At 46.7% G+C, this 19,244-nt stretch overlaps 1 protein-coding gene across 3 annotated transcripts in view; it reads left to right on the top strand.

Annotated features, from left to right (window-relative positions):
* LOC107316406 (uncharacterized) overlaps window positions 1–19,244 on the top strand; it is a 58,864-nt gene that overhangs the window by 30,536 nt on the left and 9,084 nt on the right. For all 3 annotated transcript variants that reach the window (XM_085552878.1, XM_085552877.1, XM_085552876.1), the window contains 4 exons: window positions 2,262–2,334; window positions 3,742–3,828; window positions 4,762–4,938; window positions 5,772–6,078. The gene's annotated coding sequence lies outside the window, so the exon portion shown is untranslated. The remainder of the gene's footprint in view (window positions 1–2,261; window positions 2,335–3,741; window positions 3,829–4,761; window positions 4,939–5,771; window positions 6,079–19,244) is intronic.

Raw genomic sequence — 19,244 nt, 5'->3', positions numbered from 1 at the left:
TCATCAGCAAAGCACACTTGAAGGAATTCCACTTCCTTGGGCATTTCTTTGAAAGAGAATTGAGGGGGAGATGGGGTGGAAATTATCTTCAGCCAGGGATTGCTGCTTTTTCTAGCTTTTTTTCCCCCCCTGCTACTGAATGCATTTTACAAACAGCTGATTAATTTTTGTGGCATCCCGTGGCAGCTGTAAATGGTAATAGATCATTGCTTTATTTCCTTCTTCATTTCTCGAGTCTGAAAGCCTCAGCTAGTCAGCAGCAAATCAGGAGGTGCAGGCGGTTAATGAAACATGTAATTGAAAAAGAAGGGAAAAATAAAATCTCCATATGGGTGAAAAGTTGGAAATCCCCATGCGCTGAGAAATGCATTTGTGCCAGTCTGGAAAAGTCACTCCAGCCATTCCGTGGCTGCTCATGGTTGGATATGGTGGATGTAACATCCATCTACAACTTGGGCCAAGTACTTTTGGCAGCACCAGCCTGGGTTGGTGCCTTGCCTGATGTGCTGCAGCTTGACTCACTGCGTAGCACACCTCATCCAGGGGTGAAGTCCAATTGGACACAGCATCAACTTGGTCCAGGACATCATCTTCATCATGCTGTGGGCTGCTGTGCACTGCTGACATAGGACTGGTCTCCTCCATTCTTCCTTGGGGATGAGCAAGAGCTTGTGCACGTGCCTTGTGTCTGGATGCTCTCCTCGTCCACCAGACACTGCTGGGGTGTCCTGTGACCACCATCATTCAGGGACAGAGCATCTGAATGTTGGACGTTTGCCCATGGTGAGATGGAAACCACCAGCTCATTTGCTCTGGGGTGATGAACTGAGAGAGGCTTATAGCCCTGTAAGTTTCCACTAGGCTGTATCTGGCTCAGGAGGGATCCAATTTATTCTCTCCTCTATCCACAACCTTAGTCTCTTTGGTTTATACTCCTGTGCTGCAGGAAAGCCTGAAGGCTCCGGGAGTGTGAGTAGGAGTGCAGATTTCTACTTCACTGCAGGGCAAGAGGCTTAGAGGGATGAGGCAACCTCAAGAGATGCACGGTAATTCAGCTCTTTTTTATTAACTTGAGTTTTTTCAGTTTTCAATGGGGAAAAAAACATCAATCTAAATAGCACTTATTCCTTCTGAAGTGTTGCCAAGCCCATCTTGTTTGTGAAACTAAAGTCCCTTCCATGACCCCTCCCTGAATGTCTCCAGCACTGTTCCCTTTCAGATCCAGCCATGGGGCTGTGCTGGGCACTGTTAGAGTGTCCTAAGTGTCCCAGCAGTGAGAAAACAGGCATCTTCAGTCAACCTTTTCTCTGCACCCTAACATGACCTTTAGATGTTGTACTGAGCAACATGGTTTAGCAAGAGTTTTTGGTGATAGGTGAGTGGTTGGACTGGATGATCTTAGAGGTGTTTTCCAACCTTGGTGATTCTATGATTCTGTGACAATGCCAGAGGCCCTGTCATCCTTTTCACTGCTTCGTCCCATTGTATGTCCAGCCTTCTAAGTAGAAATGTGCTTTATGCAAATAAGCAGGCAAGTTAATGCAATGTCCTCCATGCTGAAGCTACAGCCCAATCTGCAGCATCAGCCCTAGCAATGGTGATTATCAGGCACGATACCCAGAAGGAGAGGGAGTAGACAGGGGCTTTCCAGGCTGGGTTGCCCCATTTGGGATGTTGTGTGCTGCCTTGCCCAGCTAATGATGCTTCTTTGATCTCTGCCTATTCCCCAGCTGAGCTTGAGGACCGTCTGCCATGCTCTCAGCTTTGTTTTGATCTTCTGTAATAAAAAAAGAAAACAAACTGATGCCTTGTGTCAGCAGCATCCTTAGTCTGAAGCTACTCAGGCTGGGGATGAGAGATGGGTTTTCTTCGGCTTGTCCCAAATGCTGAAGCTTTACTGGTTGTTGCTCTAAGATCTGTATCACAGCAGCTGACTAATAAGCACTCCCCACAGAGAGATATTTAATGTGAATCCACAGGAGCTCCTTAAGAGAGGTTGTTGGAACAGTCAGATGGGGCAACAGGTTTGGAAACAGTGGGATGAGGAAGGGAGGTGTGATAGAGATGCAATATTATGCCGTGCTGAGCTACACCACGTCATGCCAATGGAACATGTTATAGACTACTGAGAGCTTGTGTCCATCAAGCCTGGTCAGCATCAGGATCCCTTACCAAGCCCATGACAATCTTACAGCCCTTTCTTGGAGGCAGTGGCCCTTAATATCACAATGACCACTCAACTGCTGTTGTTTCTTCTTCAGGAAAATGCCATTTGGTAATGGAAGACCATTACTAAAGTAACAACGGATGGGACTACTTATTCATGAGCTTTAGGTAAGCACACCAATGCTCTGGGATAGGTCACCCCTCTTCCATGTGCAAAGACCAGTCAGGTGGAGGTAAACTAAGCACAGTACTGCCTGTTATGTAATATCTTCTTACAAAAGCTAAGCATAAATCATACTGATGAATGTACTTTAACTACCTGGGCCCATCATTCCAGTCCTTAGGTTGATCTAATACTGGAAGTAAATGACTCAGCCATGTTCCATCTCCATCCTTTGGAAAGCTCTCTTTCCCCCAGTCATAAATACATGGGGTCAAGCTGTGTCTTCTCACCTGTGGCCGGGACCTTCCTAAGGCAAACGTTGGCTTTAGGTGTCTCCACCATATCCACCCATCCTTCTTCAGTATTAAAAGAATTACACTGGAAGGAAGTGGATGCATGCTCTTATGATGACTCTTGTTTGGTCTAGAAATAAAGAGAATTCAGAAAGTGGCCTGTATTATGGCAAAGCTTTACAGAAAGAAAAAACAACAACCCAACATTAAAAAAAAAAAAAAAAAGATAAGAAGAAAGGAATATAACCAATCCTCTGGAACCCCCCAAAAGTTGTGGGATTATTTTTGGCAGGAAATGAGAAAAAATTCCTTTTTCTTTAATGTTTTCTCTTTCTTTTATTTTTCCCTTTTATTTTTCTGAACACCATGTAATTTCCTGACTATCTCTAATCTGAGCAGAATAATCAAAAGGAGGAGAAGGCAAAGCGGGATAGCTCCTTCCTGCAAGGAAATGATTTCCAATCTTTATTTGAATGCACTGTATCTTTGAATGCCTTCCTGACATCCTAGATAGAAGTACTATTTGGCAAAGGTCCTTGTTACAGAGATAGGGGCTGAGAATAGAGGGAAAATAATGGGATTGTATGCAGACAGCCACATAAAACCCAAAGCTGGAGACTAGAAAGGGAGAGAAAGCTCTGGGGTAATTTTTCCTTTGTTTTCCTGCACGTTGATATAATCCAAATAGTGTTTTAGGTTTATTTTTTCAGATCATAACCTGGTCTTTGTGTTTGGGAGTATGATGCTCCGAGCAATTGCTCTCATGATCTGATTAATGTGGCTGGCTCGTCCCTTAAAGGCAGAATTATGGGAGTAATTAAGGCTTGCTCAGTTTGCAGAGGGGAAAGGGTTTGCAGCTTTCATAGAATGGAGCACAGGAAATCTTTACATCCAGCTCCTGTACATAATCCTGTGGCTTCTGCCTTCCTCTGAGTCAAATTTGGGTGGTAAACATTCATGTATTCCTTGGGAACGCAAAGCAACCTGCATGTGAACAAAGCTTGTTTCTCACTGACTGGCAAGGAAGCCCTGTGCTCCCAGAGCATGCTGCAAACACTGTTCTCCAAGAACAGTGTTGGGGCCATTTGCTTAGACCCTGGTTCTCATTATCATTTCTAGCCACAGAAATTTCCCTCTGCTTCAAGAGTCCTGGCGTGATCTAAAGAGAAGAAAATGCAATGTTTTCATTGAACAACATGCCTTTTGGTGAGCAACTTGGTTCTGGTTTTGGATAGTTTGGGGATTTTTCTCCTTTTTCTACAATACTTGGGAATTTCAGATGCCAATACTCAAAACTTGTTCATAGTTATGATCATTGTATTGGGAGATGATCTTCAGTGGCAAACGCTCATTGTATTCTGTTCACATAAGCAGTAGGGAAACGTGAGCCCACAATTATGTCTTTGACATCCTCTTGTGCTGAATCGGGAGTTCCCTTCTTGGGGAGGGTGGAAGCATCCCCAAGCCACAGCACATTGAGAGCAGAGGGAAGAGATGAAATGCCTTTGATAGCATGAGTGTAAATAGCTCCTGAATCAGCTGCCCTGGGGGCTGGAGACTGCTCCATCACTTGGGATCACTTGGCTCTATGCTTGATATGCAATTCCAAATGTAATTGCTAGCTTGGGGGCTGTTTATGGGTTTCTATGTGCGCCTTTGCATGGTGGGGTAGATGAATTCTCCCTGTGGCAGGGGTCACTGGGTGAGTCCGCAAATAAGGTCTTGTGAGGACAGAGGGCTCAGAGAAGTGCAGTGGCATTAGACCCCCACCTCCAATGTGAAAGCCAGGAGGGAAATGAGGGCTTTATCCTGCTCCCCCAGTGCTGCCACAAAAATCCCAATTTTTAGAAACATGTGGCTCCCTTTTGGCCTTGCATTGTGCAAAACTAAATCTCACCATGTGAAAATACTCCTTCATTTTGTGCTCTGGTTTATCCTGTCCAAGCATACTTCAGCCCCAGCAGCATCCATAGCTCACTCTCTCCTTGAGCATGGGTCCTTGGGAGATGAATGTTTGGAGCAAGGAGGCAAGTTGGTTCTGTTCCTGTTTATTTTGCTTTCTGTCCAAACCAGTAATAGGTTAAAGATGTCCTGCTGATTAACCATAACATCCCAGCAGCCTAATTTGCTCTGTCACAGTTTAGAATGGGATCCTGGGGTGCTAAGGAAAGAAGACACCAACCTGCCATTGAGGTGGAGAAAGGAGAGCCTCCCAGTCTTAGGGAGAGGGTATCGATATTCAAGCAGCCTTAAACAATGGACTCAGAGCTGGTGGCCCCATCTATTAGGGGAGAGATGGATGAAAACCAAACACAGGTAGACTTGCTCAATATCTTTCTGTGGATACATATACATGGATGTAAAATATTATGTGTGCATATAAATATTACACATTTGCATGAGGAAGCTTGTGTAGAACCACAGCATGCAACTTTTCTCTGTCAGCAGGCTTTCCACCAAGCTGGGCTTACACATGGGGACCAGATGTGGCCATCCCAGAAGATCTGTTCTCTTCTATGCTTCTTCTATGCTCCCTCTTTTGATTCTGTTGCTTAAGTACAGCGTGAGACCTATGGGCCAACGATCCATCTGAGGCCAAGTGGAAACCAGGAGTGATTGCTTATAATGCCATAAATAGCTAAATCACCACTTTCAATAGCAAACAGGGATAGCTGAGTTAAGAGTGAACTCTCTAAGCGGTTTGCAGACGTTCCAGTTTCTTGTTTTAACATCTTCGTGTGCCTTTTTTCCCCTGCTCTTAGCTTCTCTTGGTGGGAGGTGGCACATTAGCAATGCTTCCCATGAGCAGGAGGCCCACTCTGGTTATCAAAAGGGGAATTAAAGAGACATAGGACTCTTCAAAAGCAGAACTGGAGACCTCAGGCGTCGTGGGAGCTGTCTATTCAATTCTTTGAGGGGACCCCCAAAAATCCCATCCACAAGATATTGGCAGTCAGTGCAAGGACAAGCGAGTGTGTTGCCAGCTTAGGGCTTTTGTAATGATTTTCAAAGCTTTCATGATCTTTCCCAGACAGCCACCCTTCTTCTTGACTGCAGTGAAAGCCATCCAGAAAGTCAAATTCCCATCACATGGAATTAGACTTTCTGACTTTTTTTTTTTTGTGTCTGTGTGTCTGCTTTACTTCCAGATCAGGAAGAAAAGTCAAACTTTATTTTCACTGAGTTCTGGTGAAGAATCAGAGATGTGGAAGTGACCTTTTGGAAATGGACCTTCTGATGTTTCAGACTAAACTCCTGCAGTGAAATTGCCAGGTTGTGGCCTGAACCAATGATTGAGCACCAGGTGAGGAGGCATGGCTAACATAGCGAGCTCAGGTGCAAGCAGTGTACCTGAGTGACCAGAATCACCCTCATTCAAGATGAGCAGTGGAAGGAGCAGCATTTCTTCAGATAGAAATCACACTTCTCTTGAGCTGCTACTGGTCGTCGGAAAGGGTGAGTCAATTTTCTTTCTTTATTACCTGCTGTTGCTCCATGGTGCCTGTATTTCATTTGAATATACTGTCCTTGCCTTCTTTTGCCATGCAGTGCCATGTAAAGTAATATGGGGTGTGTTTGCCTCTTTGTATGCCATGTGCAGGGTTTAGGATCTGGTATTAGGAACATCTCCTTCTTGGAGCAGGAGGTGGGGATGGAGAGTTCTCAGTTGAAGTTCTCATTATTCCTTATGCTTTTAACTGTGCTGCTGTCCCCTCAACTTGTTCCATTAAGGGAAGCAGACCCTACAGCCACCCCTGGTTGAAGGGGAAGGTGGCACAGGTGTGACAGGGTGATTAGTTCAGCCTCAACACTTCGATGCTTGGTATTTTATGGCATTTGTAGAGAGGTACCAAAGCAGTGTGAGCTCAGCAGTGCAAGTCCTGCTGCAGAGAGCCATCCCCAAGCCCTGCAGCCACTCCATAAATAGGTCGGACATTTGGTGTCGTAATTCCAGCAGTGCTCAGCATTGGCTCGGCTCTGCTTTATTCAAAGTCAGCGGGAACTGCTGACTGCGAGCCAGCAAGGCTCTTACAGCCCTTTTCTCTCACTAATTACTTCTGGCTGCTGTGGAAGCCCCAAGGACTTCAAAGGGACGACATTGGATTCGCACAAACTATCTCTCTGGATCTTCCATCCCTGTTTCTCAGCCCTTGGTGGTCCATAAGGCTTCAGGAGGGGACCTACTAAACAACTGCAGAAAACATTAAAACTTATTGCGCATTCCCACAAATGCACATTCCCACAGACACAAAGGCAAGGAAAATGGAGAGAAATCAAAGGGCAAGAGGAACAATAGAGACACAGCTTTTCTTTTTGTAACTCTTTTTTTCTGTGGGGCTGTAAATGAAGAAGTATGTGCAGAAGATAATGTGCTTTTTGTTGTTGTTGTTGTTGTTGTTGTTGTTTGGGGTTGGTTTTTTGCTCTCCAGAAGGTGAAATAGTTCTAGGATAAAATAAGTAGAGGAGCACAGGCTGTCCTGCACCAGCAGCACCAGGGGATGCTGCAGAGGTGGTTCAAATCCCTGGGCACCATTGGATGCCTTTAGTAACATGCAGGACTGGAGATCCTTCCCAGCAGAATTTTTCTTGCTTAAAACTATTAAGTCATCTTCAAAGAGCTTTGTATGTGTCACACCTGAGTGATTGCATTGCTGGCGCTTAGCCATTCTGTTCCTGGGGCCCCACTCTGAAGCAAAGCAGAGATGGGCTGCCTTGGCTTTGTTGGGGACGTGCTCTGTGTCCTGCTGGGAAACACGGCACCAGAACCACAGCAAGAATAGTGGAATCACAGAATCATTCTGATTGGAAAAGGCCTCTCAGATCCTCCAACCCCACCCCACTGTGCCCAGTTGTGTCCCTCAGTTCTATATTCCCTCAGGTCTGAAACACCTCCAAGGATGGTGATTCCACCACCCTTCTGGGCAGCTGTGCCAATGCTTGACCAAACCTTTTGGGTCCCAGATGAGCTTCTGCCTTGTAGTCGGAGGGAGCAGGGTGGTGACAGCATTGTGAAAGGCAGGGGGGGATGATCTGCGTGCCGTATGGGCTGTGCACAGTGGCCCCATGATCCTCACTGTAGACAGTGGAGACTTTATTTTGTTCGTAGGGCATTCCTTGCCTTCTCTGTCTCTCTTTGGGTGTAAAATGGGTGTAATTAACCTTTCTTAATGTGGAGATGCATTATGTGCATTATTTTTTTATAAAGCAGAGAGGTTTTATAGCCAGTCAATGAGCTGATGGGAAGGCTCCAGACAAAGCAAACAAATGGTAGCATTAGATTTCAGGCATATTCAAGAGACTTCAGCCAGACTTTTCTTCAACTTACACCCCCTGGTTACTGGGTTTGCTGTATTTGCTCCACTCCTAATTTTCTCCCCTTTCAATGAATGGAAAAACTGAATTTTCCACTAAGCCATTAAGAAAGCGGAGGTTTCACAACAGGCTGATTTGACCACGCTCATTTGAACGGGCTTTTTAGTAACCTTCAGAGACTGGCAATTCGGGTGGTAAACCCTCTTTATGACCTGTTATTACCCATGCTCTGCTCAGAGGCAGCAGAACTCATTACAGGCGTAAATGGCCGGAGTGCTCCTGCATACCAGCACAGGCTGCCTTTAATGATCTCCCTTTTCCTGCTTCTCCCTGATAAAAATACCTTACTGGTATAAAAAACAGAGACCACAGAGCTGGCTGCCAGTTCTCCTTGTGGCTCCTGTTCCTGAGGTTTTATTTTGCTGCACTTAGTTTTTAGGAAGTCGGCCGGTGTGGCACACTTTGTGTTTTTTGTTTAACTGCATATTAAATGCTCCCCTTTGCCCCAAGTTTTATTAGGGAGAAGTTAAAGAAAGCCTTGCAAAGCTGGAAATACAGAAGGAAAACAAACAGCCCCAGGATCAGCCCTGTTACAGCAGCCCACTTCTCTGGGCTTGGTATAACACTGTCCATCACAGTTTGTGTAGGGCATGGGAGCAGTAGGCCTCCATTCAGTAGAAAATGAGGGAGAAAACAACTGATGGAGTCACTTAAATAGAAGATGTTTGATATCTCTACCAAGCAGAACTACCAAAGCCCGTGAGTCCCAGCCAGCAGTCTCCGCCATGCGGTGTCACTCCAGAGAAGCTCAAGAAGCTTGTCCCAAGGAGGACAGTGTTATGTCTGGGACAAAGTGATGTGATTTGGCTGGTGCTGCAGGAAAACCCCAAAATCTGTTTCCCTTCAGGGCACGTCTCCACACCTACCTGTGCTGGAGTTTCTCAGCAGAAGTTGCATGTAGTCAATACCGAGAGCACCATCTGCTGGGCTGCAGGGCCAGATAACACAGAGCTGGGGACAGGTTTTGGGACGCAGAGCAGCCCAGATGAGCACCTGGTGGGGGGGCATCAAGCAGCTGAACTCCCCCCAGGAGCCAAGTGGCAGCTTCAGGGAGTAAAAAGAAGCCCGTGGAAGGGCTTAGCAAAGATAGTTTCTGTCTTCAGGCAGACGGAGCTTGATGTGCTCCAATGTAGACAAACCCAGTGCATGCCATGGGCTGTAAACATCAATCTTTTCATGGACCCTTTGGCGTAACCTTGGAATGCTCCAGTGCTTTAGAGTAGGAAACGTCCTCTAAGGTGTCATATGGCTTTGCTTGGCAGCCTGGTCTTTTCCAGGGATGATGATTCTCCTTTGACTTGTATGAAAACCCATTCAGACACATTAGATATGTTCCTGAGCATTACAGCTCCATTGAATGCCCTGTGTGGGGCTGGCAGAGATATCCCTCAATTACCACACTCAGAACAACTTGGGATGAACTCCTCCAGGCCTTTTTTGGGCTGTCGCACTGTAAATAACAGCAGATGTTGCTTCAGCAGCCATCCCTCCATGTGAGCTGTTAGGAAATGACTTCTGAGGTGCTTGTGCAACCTGATGCAATCCAAGGGCCTCAGCTTGTGGGTGCTGCCATGCGAGGGATGCAATAGCAATCATCACCTCCTATAGTTTAATAACCTGGATTTGCCTGGGCACTGCTTGTCTGCTCATGATTGGGTCAGTGTAGGGGAGCTGAACTAGATGACCTTCAAAGATCCCTTCCAACTCAATTCTACGCTTCCATGTAGGTGTATTATTCAGTAATTGCAATAGCCAGTGGTACCTTATCCTCAGCATCACTGTTTGCCTTGTAAAGCACTAGAATGAGCACTAAGGGAAAAAATAGCAATAAGAGAGCTTGCAGCCATGCATCTCTGGGTGCTTTCCTGTGGGTTCCCAGGGTGCTAGCTCCATCCTCTGCTGTGTTCTCTGCCTGTTCTCCTCTGGCTGAGGCATGTGGGACCCATTCCCACGTTTTCTCAAAAGAAAAATCTCATAAGAAAACACACTACGTTTTTCTCATGGTTTTCATAGCATAGCAGGTGGGAACATGCAAGCAATGTAGGAAAAAGAAGCCATCGGGGCAGGCCCAGCTCTGTTGTCAAAGCATCAAAAGCGAGTTAATAAAAACTCTGGCTGTTGCTCTTCTGGAGTAAACACTCCCAAGGGCTCGGCTGCCAGCAGCAAGCTTAGCTGCAGACATGACCAGGAGCACTTGTCAGTGGGAGCCTGGGGTGGTTTCTCCCCAAACCACCAGCTTGGTCTTAGCTATAGATAGTGATGCTGGCACAGCTGCCCAGAGAGCTGGAGGTGCCCAAGGTCAGGTTGGATGGGGGTCATGGGCAGCCTGAGCTGGTGAGTGGCAGCCCTGCCCACAGCAAGGGGTTGGAAACAGATTATCTTCAAGGTCCCTTCCAAATCAAGCTATTCTATGATTCCATGAGTTTATGCTTGGTTAACGCTGATGGCTGCTGACCTGTTGCACGCCCATGCAATGCTTCCCCTTGCCGCTGTGACAAAGGAAACAAGGAGCACGACAACTCTGGGCTTAATGAGCCAGAATGGCAAAAATCCATCATGCAGATGAGTCTTTCCCAGTGACATTTCCCTTCCCCCTGTGCTGAGAGCTCTGAGTTGCAGCACCTGCTTGCTTCAGCTGCTGTGATTAACACTGGGGAAGACAATGCTCAGCCAGGCTTGCTTTCTTCTACCCCAAACAATACTGAAAATCTCCCGAAAGTGGCGTGCTCTGTACGATTTGAATCAAAACCTCTGCATTAATAAGGACGCCTTTGGACTCGAAGAAGTGTCCTTTGTGTTGGGCTCTCCCTGAATTTTAACAAGCACAGCTTTTACAGGGGGGAAAATATATCTAGGAAGAGAAGCAGGCATGCACACAAAGACAAATTTCATTAGGCTCTGATCTCTGACGGGCAGCTCCTCTCTGACAGACACTCCCTTTCAGCCCACTATGCTCTGCTGTTGTTTTGTTCCCACCCAAATGCATCCTATCCCAGGGCTGCACGAAGCACCAGGTCAGACACCCCCAGTAAATGCCACGTCCTGGCGTGAAGTGAAGAGATGCTGAAAAGGGTAACAGCCTATTTTTTTTCCCCTCTGAAAGGTGCAAAGTTGTTAATGAGGTGTCCCATGCGGCACAAGCCCAGCAAATCCTTTGATTAAAACCAGCTTGAGTGGCAGAGGCTGAGTTATTTGTACTCAAGCCCTTTGAGAGATGGCAGCGGTGGTGGCTGGGAGAGGAGAAAAGGATGAGATATCACGTGCATGAGGCTTAATTCGACAGTATGGTTTAAGGTGATGTCAAAAAATGGGAGGGGGTTGTTAAATGATATTAGTGCTTGATTTCTTAGAGCAGTGCTGGCAGGAGTAAGTGCTTTGAAATGCTGCGTTTGGGGGGGCTGGCGTTGTCAAAAAGTCCCAGGTTCAAGCTTGGCTCTTTGGAGCCAGGGTTTGGCTTTCTGCTGTAGTTCCTCCCTGTTGTTTTCTGCTCTAGTTAGGCCCCTAAATCCTGTGTTTTCTCAAGGATCTGCTCTAAGGCTTTGGCTGTGAGCTCCCATACCTGCAGTCACCACAAGGAGAGCAGACAGACAGGCTCTCCTTGGCTCTGGGCTTTGCACTTACCGCACTGTAAGAGCTCCCACTCTGTTGTATTCTCGCTTTGATGGCTGGAAATATGAGCCCACCACAGGAATGGCAAAAAAAAGCATAAGCGTGCTTGGACGCAGAACCAAGGCAAAAACAGCTAGAATAAATAAATTATAATGGGAGGAAGAAAATGCTCAATTCAAACTCTCCAGCACACTGCAGGAGGAGTTCACGTTTTTGGCCAGCAGCCCTCTGGAGCATTCCTGGCATAGCTGCTCCAGCCTCGGGGGCATTGAGTTGTTTTTGGGTCCGGTGGTTCCAGAGATGCCTCTGCAGACTGGGGAGGGGTAAATCCAGGTCACAGCAGCTTTCACCAGGTGCCGTGATTTGGGACCTGCTTCTCGGTGATGAACCAGCTCTGGATCTGGAACCCAGGTGGGACCCTGCAGGAGGGAGCCAGGGATGAAGCTGCCCAATGGGAGCAGCCAGGAAAGAAGAGAAGCCCCCATTTTTCTTGCCTTTGGACATGGATGTTGGGGTCCCCCAGTGTGGAGCTGGCTGGGAAATGGTTTTCATGCCCCCACTTTTGCGGTTGCAAACAGCCTGCCCAGCCCAGGTGGAATCCATGGGATGCAACATACCCCCAGCTCCAACCCAAAATGAGAACACAATGTGCATTGAGCCCGTGCTGGGGATGCTCTGCGTGCACTGGTTTGGCAGGAGTGGAATGCAGCTGTGAGAGCTTCTCAGAGGAAACACTTTGGAGAGACAGGAAAAAGAACCAAAACTGGGAGAAATCTGGCAACTATATGTGTTTCTGTGTGGGGAGCCTCTCTTGGAGTTTCACTGGCCTTGTAAATATTTGGTCACCAATGAGATTTCCTGCACTTCATTTGTCTTCTGATCGAATGTTCTGGCTCTGCGCTGTAGCTGTTGGTGTGCACAGCCCGGTTCCCTTCTGAGATCGAACAGTAGTGAAGCAGCTACAAACCCTCACACTTCGTGCCTGACTGAAGATGGGCTCAACCCAAATGAAATTAATCAGTGAATGGGGAAGTCTTCAAGTTTGCCACATTTGCTGTAGAGTCTCCTTTGAATATGTGTATGTGCCAAAAGTGCCAACCAAGTGTTGGCACAAGTCTTGCCTTATCCCTTCTAAAGTTGCTGAATGGCTGTGAGCAACATAAAGCTTGAAGGAGAAAGGAAGGCAGCGGATGCTCCGTTGATCTTTGGGTAGAGGATGGGCAGAAGGACTCTGGCACTTGAGAGCTCGTCTGGTTATTTTACGTGGTGACATCATATGTGCTAATGAAAGATGTACCTCGCTTTGTAAACACTCAGCGCTCAGCTATTCCGGCTGCAATAACATTACGTTAAATGCAAAAGATAACAAGGACTCAAGATAATCATATCAAGCACGTTTGAGAAATTGACCACCGCTTAGAAAAACAAAGACTGAGTTATATGCAAAGGGGGAGGAAAGCTGGTGATGCCCCCCATACCTCCCCCAGTATGACAGCATGCTTTGTGCATCACAGCCATGAGTCCATAAAATGTGCATTAGACAACAGAGATATTTCAGGAGAAATATCCCAGCACTGCACATCTGTTCCTCAGTCTCCCATGGCCAAGAAGCACAGGGAAGGCTTAGCTGCAGTCAAAGTGCTTTTGACATCCTGCTCCTCCGGCAGCTCTGTGCAAGCTCAACTGGAGCCAAGGGACACCCTGTGCTCCTCACATTAAACACATGCACAGTTCTGCCAGTATTGATGCGTGGGGCTTGAGCTAAAGCAAATGACGGGCTCTGGATCAGATCTCCCTTGAAAAAGCTAATAAGTTTCCATCCCAATGGCTGCTTTGGGTTTAACTTGAAGACAATGCACAGAAATGGCACTTGACAGAGTGCAGTTGGTACCTGTTGCTCTGCACACAGAATGAGGCATCGGGAGACAATAACGACCTGTCCCTGCCCCGCTACCAGGCTGCGCTTAATGGAGCCTCTATGGGGAGGTCAGGACTCCCCATAGGGGAGATTATTACCGAATAAATCAGAGCGACTCTGAGCAAGCAGCTTTTTTCCATTACTGCAGGAGAACCTGGGGCATGGCAGGGAGATCAGATATCACCAGCTCCATCCTGCCTCGCGTGCAAGGGCAAGGGGAGAGCGCGGCAAAACATGTGTTCTCTCTGGAAAGCTGCGGTGGAGAGACGGAGTTCCAAGAAATCAGGTTTTCAGCCACACTGAAGCGAATGATTTACTGGGAAACGAGCACTGAATGTAAACTTCTCTCCCCTCTGCCCCGCTGCAAATGGTCTATAAAGCAATCATTCACACGCTCATCTTTGGGGATGTTTTATGAGAGCGTATTGCAGCTCAGGCTCTGCTTGCGTGCAGCTCCCTGCAGGTCTCACCGTGTCCATCCTGCTCCAGGAGATCTAGGGGGAAAGGGGAAGGAATATGCCTCACTCCTGTTATATCTGAGAGAAAGAAAGCAGGTTTGAGGATGCTAGTCAATGTGCTCTGATTGCTTGGTTAAGTGGAAGGAAGCTTTTATTTTTGAGTGTATCAATCAATTTGAGTGAATCGTTCTGTTTGGTGATCTGCTTTGCTACTTGGTGCCTTGATCTCAGTGGTGTTTCTGCCATGAGGACTTTGCAGGAGAAGGCCTAACTTTTTATGTGATCTACTAGTAATAGGACAAGGGGGAATGGTTTTAAGCTAAAAGAGAGGAGACTTAGGTGAGACATGAAGCAGAAATTCTTTACTCAGTGCGGTGAGGCACTGGCACTGCTGCCCAGAGCTGTGGGTGCCTCATCCCTGGAGGTGTTTAAGGACAAGTTGGATGAGGCCCTGGGCAGCCTGAGCTGATGGGGGCAACCAGCCCATGGCAGGGAGTTGGAACTGGCTGATCTTTAAGGTCCCTTCCAACCCAAACCATTCTTTGGCTCCATGATTCAATGACTCGTTTCACATGGCCAACCTGCCCAGATACAGATTTCACTGGGGAATGATGGACTGTGATGTCGGGGCTGGGAAGTTGGTAAAAGTGACCTAAACTGGGAAAAAAACGAGTTGAAAGAGCAATAAAAGCAAGGGAATGGAGCACAGGGTAAGCAGAATGAGAATTGCGTGTCATGTTTCCCTGAATCATCTGGACCCAAAGACTTCTAAATATAACAAATATTGAAAGCCTCAATTCCATCCAGTATAAACAACAACAAAGTAATTTTTTTTCCTGCCTGGCAGAGAAATAGGAAAAAATTCCATTTGGATCCCACAGGCAAATTAAGGACAGGATGAAGCCCTGCCCCACGCGGTGGCATGGCCCTTCCTAACCCCTCAGGCTGCTCAGGGCCATGGCTCCAATCCCAGTCTGCACTGCTCTGGCTGGGATGCTGCTGGGAGCATCCAAGCATCTGCACATTGGCTCTGACCAGTATGGGCTTGAAGGAGCGTGTGGCAAAACCCACCCTATGTCTTTAGCAGAGCCTTTTAAGGCTGCATCTCAAGCTGGAGATTTTGCCTTACTGAAGAAGCGTGGAGCTAAAGAAATTTGCATCGATAACATCTGGCCACTCTGAGCAGCTGCAATATTTTTAACTGCGTGTGGTTGTCCATGAGAACTGGGAAGACCCTGCCCAGTCCAGCGTCAGCCTGGAGTTATTATAAGGTTTTTTCCTGTGTGAATGGAAAACGCAGCTCGACTAAAGGGGACAGCGGTGTGTGGCCAGGGATGGAGTAAAGCCCTCCTGAAGTCATGGAAGGGATGGAGAGCTTCCAGCAGACACTGGGGCTGGAGAACGCAGCTAAAATGTGCCAAATTGTCAAGGCAGAAGGTAAAGTGATTGGGAACTGCATCCAGCTTTCCAAATGTCCAAGGCCAGAAGTCTTGCTGATGGTGAGCAGTGAGAGGTTTGCAGTGGTACAGTTATCAGAGGGCAAATGAGCAGTAGATGGATGGCAAAGTGGGCGTTTTCCCACTATTTGGCCAAGACGCTATCTAAACTATGAAGGATAAACAGAGTTAACAAAGCAATGAATAAACAAAGGATGTCAATATGACCTGATTTCTGTCAGCATTTGCCAGTATTTAGTCCATTCTCTGCCATGTGGCTGTGGTTTCCTGTTTATATAGGGCCTGAAGTAGAGATAGTCACAACAAAACCTATAGCAATGGGCGTCTGTAATTTATCTTATTTCTGGAGCTGACGCCAGCCCCACAACTGCAGACAGATTGCAGGGGCTGAGCTCCTGCTGCCTGCTGGGCAGCCACCCATCATCAGGTGCTGGTGGTTGGTTCTGGTCTTGTTAGGATCTGAAGTCATTCAGTTAACCCAAACAAGGGAGAAAATGTCATTCAGTTACAAGACAGGAAAAAAAAATATACAGGAAATTAATTCTTTGTAATTTTTGTAGCTTCTTGTTTGACATCCGATGACAAGCATCTCTGGAGTCAATCTGAGGAACATATGTACAAAGCCTTTTAAGGGAAACATCTGCCTTATCATCTGCAGTAATTTATATCCCCAAGGCTGCTTATCTGGTGCTGACTGGTGGGAGCCCCGTGTGCAAGCTGAGCTTCTGCAATTAACCTTCTTCCAACAGACAGACACTCTCAGTGCCTCCTTTGGTGCTCTCAACACGAAATGTCTCAATCTGTCAGTCATCATCTCCACTCTCCCACAATGGTGGAGAAAATCTGCGGAGGGCTTCCCATGTCCTTGTGGAAAGCAAGTGAGAACATTGTGTGGTCTTGGTTCAGCAGATATAAGAGAATGATGGAAGACTCTATGGGATGATGGTGATTTAAGGGAAGGATGGAAGGCCCTATGGGATGATGGTGATTTAAAGGAAGGATGGAAGGCCCTATAGGATGATGGTGATTTAAAGGAAGGATGGAAGGCCCTGTGGAATTATTGGAATGGGAGACCTCTCAGAAACACCCAGCCCCAGTCAATGCTGCTCCTGCTGATGTTGGTAGGGCTTGTGGGGATAACCATGAAGGGGTGCTGTTGCTTTTAGAGCATTATCCCACAAAAACAACTGTTCTGGATCCACCTATCTGAGGATCCTGCTTATAAGAGCAATGAAAAGTGGTTGTCTGCAGGTGTGAATGGCCATAAAGCCTTAAGTGTATATGGTGTTCCCTCCTAGATTTCTTCCCAGGGTGAGTGTAGTTGTTCTGCATTTAGCAACCCTCAGCAGTGTCCTCATTGCCTGAAGCCATCCAAACCTCACAGCATGATCACTGTGGGTTGAAAGTGTTAAGTGCTGAGAGACATGTTGAGACATGGGGAGTGGATGCTCCCAGGCCTTCCCAGCCCTGCGTCCGGTCCTTCTCCATCTGCACAGTCCCTCCCATTCACATGTTCCCAGTGCAGGAAATGCCAGGAGAGAGTTACGTGGTTACAGCTTCTCTTGTTGGCTTTTGCTGTCTGGAAACTGGGTGACAAAGGTAATAAAGCAAAATATCACAGAAAGAGAAGCAAAACTTACTTGCGAAAAAACAAAACCAAACATTGATATATGGGTCCCTTTCTTGTAACTGGGATATATCCAACTCCTGATGCCCCCACTGCAGAGTCTTGAAATATTAACATCTTCAGATTCAAAGTGAGAGCCAAGCATGAAATTGAGCCTCAGGTGGGAACTGTCAGTTTAGCAGTACTTTGACTGGAGCAATGTAGAGCGAATTAAGGAGAGGTTTTTGTTTTATTTTTACCTTAAATTTGAGCTATGTGGTGAGATCTGCAGTCTTTGCTTTTTGTATTTCATGCTTTGTTTACCTTTCTGTCACTCTAGTGAAGATTCTGAATCTATTTTAGTGGCATAGAAAGAATTTCCTGTTTGTTCCCGTTTGAAGGGATTTGATGAGCATTTCCATATAAAGAAGGGGGGTCTGAAGGATTGTGCTTATCTTGCTGCTTCCAAGGAGGAGAAAGGTTTCCCATTTCTGAAATGCACTGGGATGATGCTATGAACTTAACCACAGAGATGGCCAGTGTGGAAATACTGATGGCATGAACAGCTGATACTCTTTCTATTGAAGTACTTGTTGAACACCTAAGGTCTTGCCTCCTGCTTTCCAGGTGTCTTTACTGCAGCATCATCAGTCCATACCACAGACAATTAGTGTTGCTGCATTGCAAGATGTAGATTCAACAGGATTGTTTATGAAAATATAGAGGCAAAATGGGGGAAGAACTGTCAAGCCACTCCAATTCCTGCTTCTTCCCCTGTAATAGCCACAGTTGTGGCTTGAGCGATGGGCTAACTAATGTAATACACGCTCTGAAAGCCCTGAATGATGAGCAGGAAGTTTGTCTCCCACCTTAAGGACATCAGATGTAGTGCTGCTGGGCAAGGCAGAAGGAAGGTCTCAAAAACTCAAAGTGAGCTTGTAGGAAGGCTCAAGGGAAGAACACAAAGAGGTGTAGGCATGCTCACACGTGAGCATCCATCAGTCTGTGCAATCAGCGGGTCAGAGAAAGTTCAGCAGCTAACGCCTGAACTCTCCCAAAAGAAAATCCTTGTTCTTGCGTGTGCTTTGGCTTATGATAATCGTTTCAGTCAGCATTTATACAGTCTAATTAGTTTGCTCGGCAGAAACACTGCACAAGTGCTCCAGTGAAGGCGTTCCAGGAGCATGTCTTTCTGATCCACCTAGAAAATCCCTTTGGATGCACGTGGTTGTGGAGGCTTGCTCTGCTTTTGGTTCGGTAGGATGCCATTCCATCACCACCTCACTGAGTCGTGCTGCAAGCACAAGTTAAAGCTGAAGGCAGATCTATAGCTCAGGCTGGGCTCCCTGCAACCACAAGTTGAAAGGTCGCTATTTGGTGTGTGCTGTGTTAATTTGTCATGTTTTATCTCTTTCTGCTACCCCAGCAGCTGCGGTGTGCAAAATTCTCCAGGTCCACCAGTTGAAAGGCAACAAAAGTGGGGGGGCTGCAGCTTTTTTCATGCAAATGTTTGCTAGCAGCACGATTGTCTCACAAACCCCTCTGAAGGCATTCAAATTCCTTTAAGGGTTTGTAGTTATGTGCTCCTGACAGTCACTGTGACAGCTCTGGTCACACCGAGCAGTCCTGACATCCACATAGTCCTCATAGGAGCTTTCCTGCTCTATGGGGCTTTTTTAATCACCTAACATCAGTTAATGGATGCTTAAGATGAAGTAATTTCCTTTTTCTTCTCCTCTCTCTGCTGCTCAATGGTGGATGAGATCACCTGCTTTTTATTTGGGGGTCCAAAGAAAAATTGGCAGCCTCTCCCTCAGCTTTTTTTCCCCTTCTCCTTTGAGCAGGGTGGAATTTGTGCCTAACAATTAACATTCATTTGCTAAGTGGTTCTGCAAGCCTGTTTACAAGAAATGCAAATACCGCAGGACTATGGTGGTTTTGTATTCTAAGGTTCACCTAAAGCAGGCCTTGATGCTGGGGTTTTGAGTGTGTGCTTAGCTTACAGCATACCATGGAGCCAAACATATCTGTAAGCCACTCCAAGGCAGAGGTGTTAAGGCATGGGGCATCTTCAACGTTTTGAGAATGCTGTTGTATCACAGCTTAAAAATAGAGGTGGTTTGGACCTCTTAAGGTGTTGTGGAAGGGAATTTCAGACTGAGAGGGGTAGCTTGAAAGTGCAGGCTTTGCATGGATAAAGT

The sequence above is a fragment of the Coturnix japonica genome, chromosome 7 (assembly GCF_054131305.1).
Source record: "Coturnix japonica strain WE chromosome 7, WE-NBRP24, whole genome shotgun sequence".
NCBI classification, from domain to species: domain Eukaryota; kingdom Metazoa; phylum Chordata; class Aves; order Galliformes; family Phasianidae; genus Coturnix; species Coturnix japonica.
This window is presented reverse-complemented; position numbering and strand designations above follow the sequence as displayed.